Below are 11,726 nucleotides of genomic sequence, written 5' to 3' on the forward strand. Positions count from 1 at the left end.
TTTGGCAAAGAGTTTGAATTTAACAAGAAAGGTCAAAACCCACCCCTACACTTATCATAAAGAATTTCCATCCACTACCATCTTTTCTTAAAATGAGCTCAACTTCATAGTAGAGGTAGTGGGCTTCCACCCTCTACTGATCAATTTATTTCAGTGGACAAACTTAGGACTTGAAGAAAACAAGTGACCAGAAGAAACCCAATGCAAATGATACAATCAACAAGGAGAGAAGGAATTACCAATAGTGAGATTTCTTTATTGTTAAATTTCAATACTATCATCTTTCAACTTTGACTTAAACTTACTAAACTTCTTTGAACTAATCCTACATTTATAAGAAATCACCTACTGCTCAGTGCTAAGATAACCTACTCTTCTGTACTAATTTAAAGAATCCTAAAAAATCTAATCTTCTAGTTGAAATGAAAAATCCTGATTTCAGAGATCTTCCATGCTGAAGCTGATGTCTGGTGCCAGTACTCCACTCACTGCTGGTCAAATTCAGAAATGCGGCTCTGAATATGGGCCAGCTTCTTGTGGAGGTACTGGCACCCACTCTTCATTTCAGAGTAGCTGGGGCTACCCTGTGAAGGAGAAAGCAAAAGAAAATCAGGGCACGCAAACACTTCTGCAGAGCTTAGAATCTGATGTCCTTTGCTTTAAAAATGCCTTGAGGCAAACTTAGCAGTTGCCATGGCCCTGCAGGTCTGGTGTCACACGTACCTGTTGTAACTGCTGATAATCTGCTAGGATTCGATAATGCAGCATCTGCAGGAAAAACAAAGAAACAAAAATAACAAATCATGAAGAATGTTTCACTGGCACCATAAAATGCACGCTTTGGTAAAACACTAAAAGTACATTCAGTCTGACTCTATAGAGATTTTCTTCTCTGTGAGCCACCACTCTTCTGGGAGCTCTGCAAAATAAATCTCCATCTCCCAGCATCACCCAAGATCTGTAATTAAGCCTCTCAATAGGCAACAGAAGGAGTCCATGCTCTAAGACTCTGCTTGGGACATCTCTCATAGACAACTGTTTCTTCATAGACAGCTCAAACAGGGGCTTTTGGGCAGGGTCTTGCAAAAATCAGACTCAGCCCAAGCAGTGTCTGAGCATATTTGCCAGTTCCACAGTTTCCCTCTGTCTCACTGAGCAGCTCCAGGGAATCCAAAACACTGCTGTGATGAAGCACAGTCTTCGTGGTTTTATCCTTCTTTACCTGATAAGCTTTGGAGCCTGGAGTCAGAGACTTCCATTGCTCCTGAAATTGTCTGAATTTCTTGATGATCTTGTCAATCTTAAAATATAAATTCCAATATTCCTCATATTCTGCATTGAAGTCGTCCTTGTAGTGCTAGCGTTGCTCCAAGGAGACAATTGCTCTGTATTTTCTAAAGGAAAAAATGAGACCATTTTTCTCTGAGTGAACTCTAAGAGAACATTTGAGTGTGTTTCTAATCCATAAAACACACATATAATTTGACACCAAGCACAGTGAAATCTCAAACACAGACAACCAAGCTTTGAGTCAGTGGCTCTGGGCCTGACAGTTTTTGCTTTCAAGCTCATGTGCATCAAGAGAATGTAGTCAGGTAACTCTGGGAATCTGCCACATTTCTATGTGGCCCATTTCTAGTTCAAAATCGCTGACATTGTAGAGGTTTCCTTCATGAGCAGGTGGAGCACATTTAGAAATTATGTGCCCTCATTTCAAATGTCAAAGGAAAAACAAACACAGCAGCTTCAGGAAGAGAAGACATAACTAAATTATAATCTCTTCCTCTGTAGGAAAAACTTAATTGAGTTACATATGACTGCAAAAATTCATCTGCAAAATATTTTTGTAAAGGAATGTATTTATGGAGATGAGTGAATTTTTGAGCTACATTCTTTTCTGCTAATGGTAAAGCAGAGTCAATGATAATATTTGATTCTTCTAGTGGAGAGCAAGTTACATCACTGACCTGGGAACTGAGGCATTTCTAATACACAAAAGGAAACAAAGCCACAAAAGCAAACTCTAGACAAGTCAGAAACTACAAGAAGAATACCCAAAGCACATCAGCTCCTAAGGAGGGAAAAACTCATTAATGCTCAAAGCCACTGATGGGAGTCAAACCTTCTTCATTTCCTTCTCCCTCAAATCAGCAGGTGTGAGGTTTATCAAGCTCATGATACAAATCCAAGATGAAGTGGCAATGAGAATAATAGATGTCACTTGCCAACACTCTCACACCAATGCTTCTGCTCCTCTGGGCCTTAAGGTCTGGTTCTTATTGGATGATAAAAACTCCCTCCACGTTGGAATCAATTCCTTCAAACCACCCTGAGATTAATTTTGACAAGCAGTAAATTGCTAACAAGTTGAAATTCAGTAGTAGGACAGACAACAACTTGTGCCAAGGATGCATGCCAGGCCTGATACACCTGACTAGCAGGATAATTTTGAAAAGAAAACCACAGATGCCTTTCCCCATTTTGGGCAGTCCCGGAGCAATGTGAGCCGGGGCCCTGCCGCGCCTGCTCCAAAGGCCGCAGCTGCCCCAGAGCCCCAGAGCTGCAGGAGGCCTGGCTGCCCCTGCCAACACCACTACCCTGACACAAGCTGCGAGCAGTTTCCAGGGCTTTATACCACACACACACTTCTCCCTCCTCTCCTGCAAATGCCATGAGGGGATGCAGCAGCACTGCTGCAGCTGAGCCTGTGCAGCTGCACTGCAGGAAGGGAGGGCCCGTCTGGGCCTAACCCACCTCGGTGTTCATCTCTGCTCTGAGCCTTGGAGGCCCAACAAAACCTGCTCAAACTCATCCTTTCAGCACAGCAAAGAGATGGACACTGCACCCCACTGAGAGTGGCAAGAGTGAATTGCTATTTGGCTCACCTCAAGTAGTCTGCTTGGTTGCTTGTTGCAGAGCATGTGGAGGCAATGGAAGGATCTTTTCTTGTTCCTGCAGAAAAGCAGAATTTTGACACTCTTCGTCAGGAGATCGTTAAAAGGCCAAAGGATCCCCATTGGACATTCTTGAGAAAAGTCCTTCAGTGCTTTCTTTTCACAATAAATTATTTAGAAGAAGCAGTAACATTTATTAATGGGGCACACACAACCCTCTCCACAGTAGCCTGTCCTGGGGTTTAGAAAGAGGGAATGGCCACTTTATCCTACAGGTTGTGCATTCCCACAGTGTTAGCCCCAGCTATATAATTTGTCATATATAAAGCATGAGGTGTCATCTGCAGAGCCATTCAATTATTGCAGCAACAGATGCAGCTTCACAAAAGACAACAGCTTGAGAGAGACCAACATCGAGGTTCTAACAAGAAATGAAGAAGGAAGCTGAGTTCTTCTCACACCATGTTTTATCCCCAATTCCCTGCCAGTTCCAGAGGCCCAAAGTTTGGAGGAGTGCCTGCACTCTTGTCAGCAGGAAAGCCAATTCCATTCTATTTGGCTTACTGGCACTAAGGCTCCAATGACCTGCAGCCAAAACAGATTAACATGGCAGGATGGGGTTGGAAACAGCTCTGCACTTGTGAATTGCCCTTTGGCTCTTTCCAAAGGCATTTGGGAAGCATTGCACACATAACCTCAAAGCCCTCTTTCCAAAGAAATGTTGAAGAGCTACGATGATAATAAAAAGAGCTGCCATAAGGAAAAGTCAGCAGAAACAGGAAGGAACACTCAGGATCTTGGTAATCTCTGCTTTCCACTTGAGGTTTTGTGCCAAGCATCAAAGACCCACAGGATCCTTTATGTTCCTTGTGAGCTTCCATTGCCCTTATTTACACAAAGTAATCTTGTTCAAACTCAGCCATTCTTGCCAATCTTTAGGCCACCTGAGCTTTAATTTTTGAGGAAAGAGCTGTCATGTGATATTCCATTTGCTTTTGTTGATTTCAGTGTTCAAACTATTACATGGTATAGCAGAAGTATAAAAAGAAGTGTAAATATAGTAATAAAGCTGGACAGAAATACCAATAGTCAGAGCATGTTCAATACAACTTGCCTTTGCTGTGAGCATTTAATTTCCAAAAGTGCAGTTGCTCTCATGGCTCAGTCCACACAAAAGCTTCAGCCTGAGCCCCAATTTGAAACACAGAACAGATTTTTCCTTCACCATCTGGGCAGAATTTTGTTACTGCCTCCTGATAAAAGCTGCTCATGTGTTTATGGATTCAAGCAGAAATCCTTCCAAAGGCTCCCAAGGTTTGCAGGTGCCGTGTGCATGTCCAGAAGAAATGTGGGAAGACCATCTCAAAGCACCTGTCTCTACAAGCACACCAGCACTTGCAAGAGGCATCTGCACACTCTAAACCTGCCTCCACGCCAAACCCAACTTGGAATCTGCAAGGTCAACCTCCAAAAGAGACAAGCCACAGATTTAACAAAGCAACTGAACTCTGCCCTACTGCCTGTGTCCCTGTCATCAGAAATCAAGTGTTCTTTTGCCTTTATGTTTAGCTTTTCAACACTGTTTTCAGTCTGTACTACTTCCACAGCTTTTGAAGAAGGAAATTCTGCAGCTGGGATGGAGAGGAACTCACAGCCCCATTCAAATCCAGATCTCCAGGAAACCACACCCCAGGTTTTGAGCCTTTGGAGTTTCCATGAAAAGGCTGAGTTCAGTGAAAAACCATGCAATCACAGAGATTTGACTGTTTCAGTAAACTAGTCTGAAATCAATGTGTGACAGGTTTGTGCATTCAGCATGCAGTCTTGGAAATCTGCTGATGGAAAAAGCGGTGTCTCAGTCAACGGTCAGTTTACTAGAAATCAAATGGAAAGAAATAACCCATTCCCTGTGGTTTTATAATGCCTGGTTCTTCATTTTAATCAGCTTCTCCCAACAGCAAGCAATTTCACATTTCTTTGTCCTCAACTGGTTTTTGCACTACTTAGAGGGAGAATTTCTAAAAATTAATGTCATTTTAGACAAGGTTCCAGCAGCACAGGTTCTGGGCTTTGCTGTTGTTGTCTTTTAAAGCAAGACATACAATCTAATCTAATGGCAGGAAAAAAAAAAAAATTCTTGATTTTTCATGACCATACAGCAGGGGTAATGGTAGAGCAGTGATGTAGAGCAGTGCCTTTGTGTATCCAGAGCCAGCTTTCAAAGCTCCCTTGTCACAAGGTGCAAGAGCACAATTAACTATTTCCAAACACTGTCAAAGAAGGATGTTTCCATATAATGAACCACCAGAAGAGGAATATGAGAGAAGCACAGATGGCAGGAAGAAAAGCACTAAGCCTTGGCCTAGCAGAGATGAAGGTTTGGAATTAGGACACCAGACAGAAACTCCACTGTAGAGAGTGTGGGTAAGGAGAATCACTGCTTCCATGGCTTCTAGCCCAAGACGTGGGGACAGCTGTGACCACCCTGTGGATCCCCCAATCTTGGTCAGTATAAAGGTGGTACCCCCAGAGAGACTTGGGAACCCCCACCACCGAGAAGACCAAGGGTGAGGAAGGACCAGCTGGATGACAGAGGGCCCATGTGGGGATGATATCTTCCTACTGAATGTCTCTCTCTTCCCCTCACCCTGCCTCTCTTCTCTTATTTCTTTCTATCTCCCTACTTTGCATTTCCTGTTCAATAACATTTTTACTCTTGACTGTGGAAAGAGGTGCGCTTGCACCTTAATTGCACCTTAATAACCAAATCTTTACACCACAGTTATGAAAACAGGAGTCAGGGAAACCAGCACATTAATACCTTCATCGAAATCCAAGGGATGCAACTGCTTCAGTCTTCCCAATTCATTTTTCTTCCTGTTTGAATTGGGGATCTCCTCTGCACTCTGGCAGGTGCTGGGATGATGGAACTCTGAAATTTCTCTCGTTTTTGCACCACATGAGTGCAGGGGGAAATGGAGCCAAAACTTGGAAGCATGTCCAAAAAGCAAAGGGATGTGGAAGGCAGAAAGAAGGAAGAAAAGTGGCCACCAGCTGCTGCCTGGACATGACTGGGCCAGTGACCAATTGTCCTCTTCTTCCTCATCACAGGACTGATAAATTCAGAAGCCAGAGGCCGTTTCTGCAACAATGACAACATAATTTGTTCATCAACCTAGGAGCAGGGTCAGCTTTTGCTCCCATTCTGAAAAGGCAGCATTTCTGAACTGGCCAAGGTTGAAAACACATCTTTCTTAACTAAAAAGAGCATTCAAACTAGCAAGTAAACTGCAGGTAAATACAGGCTCTATCTCATCCCTCCTTTCTCATCCTAGCACTTAGCAAGTCCTACTTCAAGTCTGGAGCTAAAATGCTTTGAGAGAAAGACATTCCCATTCAGGAGCTCCATCAAAACTTCCCGAAAAGGGAAGGTCCTGCACATTGACATCACAGCTTTTACACCACCAGCAAGTCTGCTAAAATTTACCATACAGTCCAGAAGGTTAAAAATGCACAAAATACCTGAGCAGGTCTTGCTGGAGCGTCTCTCTCAGAAGGTCCCAGAGATGTCACTTGACTGGTGTTGGTGGGGTTCTGAGATGGAGCTGATTTTCTGTATGGATGATCCAATAGTTCATGTTAAAAAGCCTGAATATCAACTGTCATAGTTCTTTCCATGCAAGGAAAACAGACCTTGAGTGTCAGGACTCAAGGAAACAGCATGAAGCTGAATTGAGGGAGCTTAATCAGGATATCATGAAAACATTCATGGCCCAGAGGGTGCTCGAGCATTGCAACAGGCTCCCCAAGCCAGTGGTCACTGCAGAAAGAGCTCAAAAAGCGTTTGGACAACTCTTTGGGCACAGGGTGTGATTCTCGTGGTGTCTGTGCAGGACCAGGATCCTGGCAGGTCCCTGCTACCTCAGCATATTCTAAGAATCTAGGCTTCATTTCCAGGGCTTTTTTTTTTCCCGTTCTCTGAACGACTGAATATTAACTTCAAATTCTGTCTGTCTGTGTCAGTGTAGCCAGGCCAATCAGTCTGAAGGGTTTGAAATAGATGTTCCTTCAGACTGAAGGAATTCTCCTTTGGATTCCACTTGGCTACCTATGGGCAGACATTTCAGAAAACAAATCTTCATTATGGTTGCTGCATGCACACTAGAGAAATATGATTGTTCCTGAATTGGGTGTGAGCACGCAATTAGAGCTGAACAATGTCTTTTTGCACAGAGCTGAATTATTCCCTTGCCGCATGAGTTTTAAGCCATATTAATGTTTCACCAATTGGAAACAACCAAGTATCTCCATTCATATCCAGCAAGACTTCCATTGAAAAAAACACATTTAGTGGTTTAGTCACAATATGTAAAGAGAGGGGGTCAGGAAGAGGTGGATGGCCCCTTCTTCCCTGAGAGCCAATTCCCTTTGCCCTGCCCCTTGCTACGGACCCTGTACCCACCCCCGCTTAAACCTTGTGCAGAGGACATGGCTCATATTTGTCTCTGGTTCCCCTTTGGGGCGCTCAAATAAACCTCACTGGAAGTGACCTTATAAAAGTCCTCTCTGCCTCTCTGCAGCTCCTACTATTTGAAGCAACTCAGCTGTACTGCAGAGTCACCAAGGCCTTGGTGTGCTTTCCTCGAGTGCAGGAATCTGTGCAGGGATTAAGGCCAATGCTTAGTATTCCAAGAGTGTTTACCAACTGGGCATTAGCAGTGACAAAGTGCCTGGTACTGGAGGAACATGCAGCAGAGGGGCTGCAGGCTTCCTCCTGAGAATTGCCTGCAGGGCAGTTCTATCTGGAAATGCCATATGGATGTGTCTCTTTGATGCATCTACAACTAAAATATCCAACAGGGATTTAAAAAAAAAAAAAAAAGTGTGGTCGTTTTCTTCTTTTGGGGCACTTTGAAAACAACTCTTCCTCTCTTATTTGTGCTGTCAACTGATATGCTCCTCCAGGAGGTCAGGCTAACCAAAATGTAGAGTTCTTATCAAACCCAAACTGTAGAAGGAGTAATAGATGTACTAACAGTCATAAAAACAACACCAGCATTAAACCAGCCACACAGCCAATCAATTTCTTGGAAGTATTTTGTCTTCAATGGCTGGTGACAAGTCAGAGTCTAAAGGGAATCTAGGAAGCCAAGTGTTCTCATCAGTTTGGCCAGACTAGCACACACACCTTCACGGAGGCATTGGCTGGGTTGCAGCCTTCTGCTGCTTGCAAAACAATCCCTGCTTTTGTCTTCACTGCACAGGGAAGCTCAGGCAAAGCCCACCCACTCCCAGCTGCCCTCAAAGGCAAAAGGAATGCCCCAAAGTGCTGCGTGGCTGCCCCTGAGCACAACAGTGGCTTCTGTAGAGATCCACAATGTCTGTCTGACACCAAAGGCAGGAGGAACATGTGCTCCAGGCCATGCTGAGGCACACACACCATGCACTGGTCCATCAGACAGAGAACACTCAGGACGTACTCAGCAGCTTCAGGCACCTCCTCAGCAGCCTGACAGCCGGCCTGCTCCCACAGCTCCAGCCTGGCTCTGCAGGGACCATTCTGGGGGACCTCCCTCCTTCTGAGACACAGCTCTGCCTTTCCCATTATCTTTGGGCCTGCAGTGCCATTCCTGCCTTCCTCAAACCTGCATTCTGGTAGTCTCTCACCTGACCGCTCCTTTCCCTCATGGCACAAAGGTCTCTCCAGCACTGTTTACCAAGGGCCAGCAGGGAGACAAAGCCACCCAGACTGACAGAGCCCAGAGAAACAGTGCCCATAAGGAGTGCAGAGCAGTCCAAAACAACACACAAGCTCTCTTTTCACACCCTTTGCCTTTTGACTGCTTCAGCTTCGTACCTCTTCTTGGTCACTTGCATGGTGGCAACTTCCTGCTTCATCTCAAGCAGCCTTTTCTCCTGCTCCTTCTCTACCTCTGCCAGGAAGTTTGCCCATGGTGCCAGCAGCTACTGTGCCTCCAAACGCTGCCCTTCCAGCTCCTGGTGAGGGGAGGAAGACACTTTCAATGTAGTCCCAGACAAGCTCCCCAAATAATCAGTGGAAGCTTCTTGCCTCACACCACCCCCCACCAGAAAAATGCACATCAGTAGTGACTCTGTGCCCTCCAGAAATGCTGTCCTAAGCAGAAATTCAGCAGGTGGGAGAAAAGGAGATGGCACCTTCCTTTCCTGCTCTGATGGCTCCCTCTTTCCTAGCCCCTCTCTTCTCTGGATTCCTACGTGCTCTCAGAGGCTCTGTTCTCCAGTGCTGACGTGGTCCTTCTCATTTCCTTTGCTTCCTGCATTCCCTTGCTGCAGGGATGGCAGCAATCAGGCTGTCAGAAGAGGCTTAAGAGAGGCTCTGCTGATTGCAGAAATGGATGCTGCCCAAAGGGAAAAAGAAACAAAACAAACCAAATTAAAAGAGACAAAGGAAAAAGGAACCATTCTTTTCCAAACTGATTTCCTAACAGGGTCGAGCTGGATTCCTCCAGCACCCAGAAATACACAGACATGGGGCTGAGGGCACCAGCAGCACATCTGCCTTCATGTCCAGCATGCTGCTGTCACAGGCAAACACAGCCCAGAACTGCACTAGTCCATTCCTCATGGTGTCGTCACTTGCTGGGATTTTTGTCCTCCTATAACTGTGGGATTGCTGCTTGCTGTCCTAAGGATTTATTCCTTTCAGGAAAGTCAGCAGACTTATTTAAGCTCCTTTTTTCTACAGACATGGGCTCTTTGAGTGTCCAAGAGAGATATATGGCAAAAGGCACTCCTCAAGAGACTCCCAAGAGCTCTGAAAAATGTTGATCCCACGTGTTGATCTCAGGAAAGCTGGACATGCAGGTTTTCAGCAGCAAGCCAGGAGCAAGGACACAAGCAGCAGGGTGCAGATGTGCTCAGCTCTGGCTTGCAGGAAGAGCAGTGTCTGCCTCAGCACACCCCACTCCCTCCTGTGCTGGCTGGCATCTTCCTTCACAGCAGGCACAGCCAAGGAAGTGGCCCGGTCACCAGCTCCTTGTCTGCCACCAAACCTGGCAGCAAAGCCACAGCCATTCTCATCTACTTGATGGGGCCAGGCAGCACATGGGGCTGGCACAAATCCTGCACAGCTGTGCCTGTTTGGCTGGCAGAAACCTCCAAGGGTGGGCCAGGAGGGACAAGCTGGCTGCCCTCGGATGCTCAGAGTGAGCTCCACCCCAGCCCCCACCTTCCCACAGACCAATCTAAAACCGCTTGGCAGGGACTGCTTTCATTGTGTTCCTCAAGCCCCCGTCCCCAGCATTGCAATACTTCAGTTCCTTTGCTACCAGGCAAACCTGAATACAGCACCTGAGAGCAAAAGAGGGACACAGAAATGACCAGAAGGTGCGAGCTCTCCTCTGAGGAAGGGCTGAGAGACTTGTGCTTGTTTAGCCTGGAGAAGAGCAAGCCCCAAGGAGACTTTTCAATAGTTTCAGGGGCTCCTAAGAAAGCTGGGGACATATCTTTTAGCAGGGCCAATTGCAAGAGGACAAGGGGGAATGGCTTTAAGCTAAAAGACACTCAATTCAGATTGGCTCTGAGGAAGAAACTGTTTGTGAGGAGAGTGCTGCAACACTGGCACAGGCTGCCCAGAGAGCTGGGAGGAGCCCCAAGCCCAGCAACATTCAAGCTCCGGTTGGATGGGACTCTGAGCAACCTGATCTACTTGAAGATGTCCTTGCCAGTGGCTGGAGTTCTGGGCTAGATGACCTTCACTGGGCCCTTCTAACCTCAGCAATCAAGAGCCTACTTGGCTTTCATTTGAAAAGCACCCAAAGCAGAGATTACTCTGTGGGGGGCCCATCTGATTCCCTGGAGTTTGGCCGAGGAGCAAACCCTGGCAGGGAACAGCTGTTTGGCCTGCAGCCGCTTTGCCTCGTACCTGCAGAAGTTCCTTGGCAGAGCCTTGCCTGTCCACATCCATCTGCAGGCAGCAGCCCAGAAATTCACACAAGCCAGGGGGTAGCCTGAGCTGGTGCAGATTTGGAACCCCTTGCTTGCCTATCAGGTAGCTGGCCTGAAGCAAAAGGAAACATGAGACTCTATGTGATTCTTCCATATCCTTCAGGGCTCACCTAGACCCCATCTTTGAAGCTCCAGTCTGCAGTGGCAATTTCTTGCCTACCAGATACTTAGAGATGAGCCTTCTCTCCCAAAGGAAAAAAGGTTCCAGTGCAGCCCCAGCTATTCCAAGCTGCACCAGGTCTTGCCTTGACAGCTGATGTGAGCCCCAGGGACCTTTTGAGAAGTGGCCCTTGCTGGAAGCACTTCAAGCTGTGGGAATGGGATTTTCTCTAATGGACTCGGAGCAGAAGGACACGGCTATCTGAGCACATTTGCACCTTACCTTGTCACTGGTCTCCTGCATATAAGGAGCCTCTCCTGTGGCCATTTCTATTCCCACAATGCCAAGGGACCAGGTGTCCACTTTGGGGCCGTAAGGCTCTCTTCTCACCACCTCGGGTGCCATCCAGTAAGTGGTCCCGACCATCGACCTCCGTTTCCTGTGCTCAGGGCTGAGCACAGCACAGAGGCCAAAATCAGCTGAGGAGGAAAACAAACACTGCTTCAAGTAGGAAACCAAGGAAAAGGGTTCCTCACTCTCAGTCCCAGAATGCAGTGCTGAATCAATCTGGAAAAGCAGCTGGGCTCTCCTTCCTCAGGGCTGCAGCCAAGGACATGGGCAATTGTGCAGGTGACAACCCGCCCATGACTCCTACAAAACCTTGGCTTTTCCTCATTGCCCTGAACGTTTACACTGTAACTCTCTCCCTTTGGAAGGAACACCCACAAACCAAAGTTACTCTG

General features: G+C 46.4%; 1 long non-coding RNA gene across 2 annotated transcripts; it reads right to left on the bottom strand.

Annotated features, from left to right (window-relative positions):
• Positions 1-235: 235 nt before the first annotated feature.
• Positions 236-11,515, bottom strand: LOC135303975 (uncharacterized). 2 transcript variants are annotated; one of them, XR_010365407.1, is made up of 10 exons: positions 11,266-11,515; positions 10,801-10,935; positions 9,072-9,274; positions 8,752-8,891; positions 6,417-6,507; positions 5,716-6,036; positions 2,886-2,952; positions 1,223-1,394; positions 724-768; positions 236-584 (listed from the first exon to the last, which is right to left on the bottom strand). It is a non-coding gene; the product is annotated as an uncharacterized LOC135303975 (long non-coding RNA). The 2 variants fall into 2 exon arrangements; XR_010365408.1 differs by lacking the exon at positions 10,801-10,935.
• Between the last annotated feature and the right edge of the window lie 211 nt (positions 11,516-11,726).

The sequence above is a fragment of the Passer domesticus genome, chromosome 6 (genome assembly GCF_036417665.1).
Source record: "Passer domesticus isolate bPasDom1 chromosome 6, bPasDom1.hap1, whole genome shotgun sequence".
Classification (NCBI taxonomy): Eukaryota; Metazoa; Chordata; class Aves; order Passeriformes; family Passeridae; genus Passer; species Passer domesticus.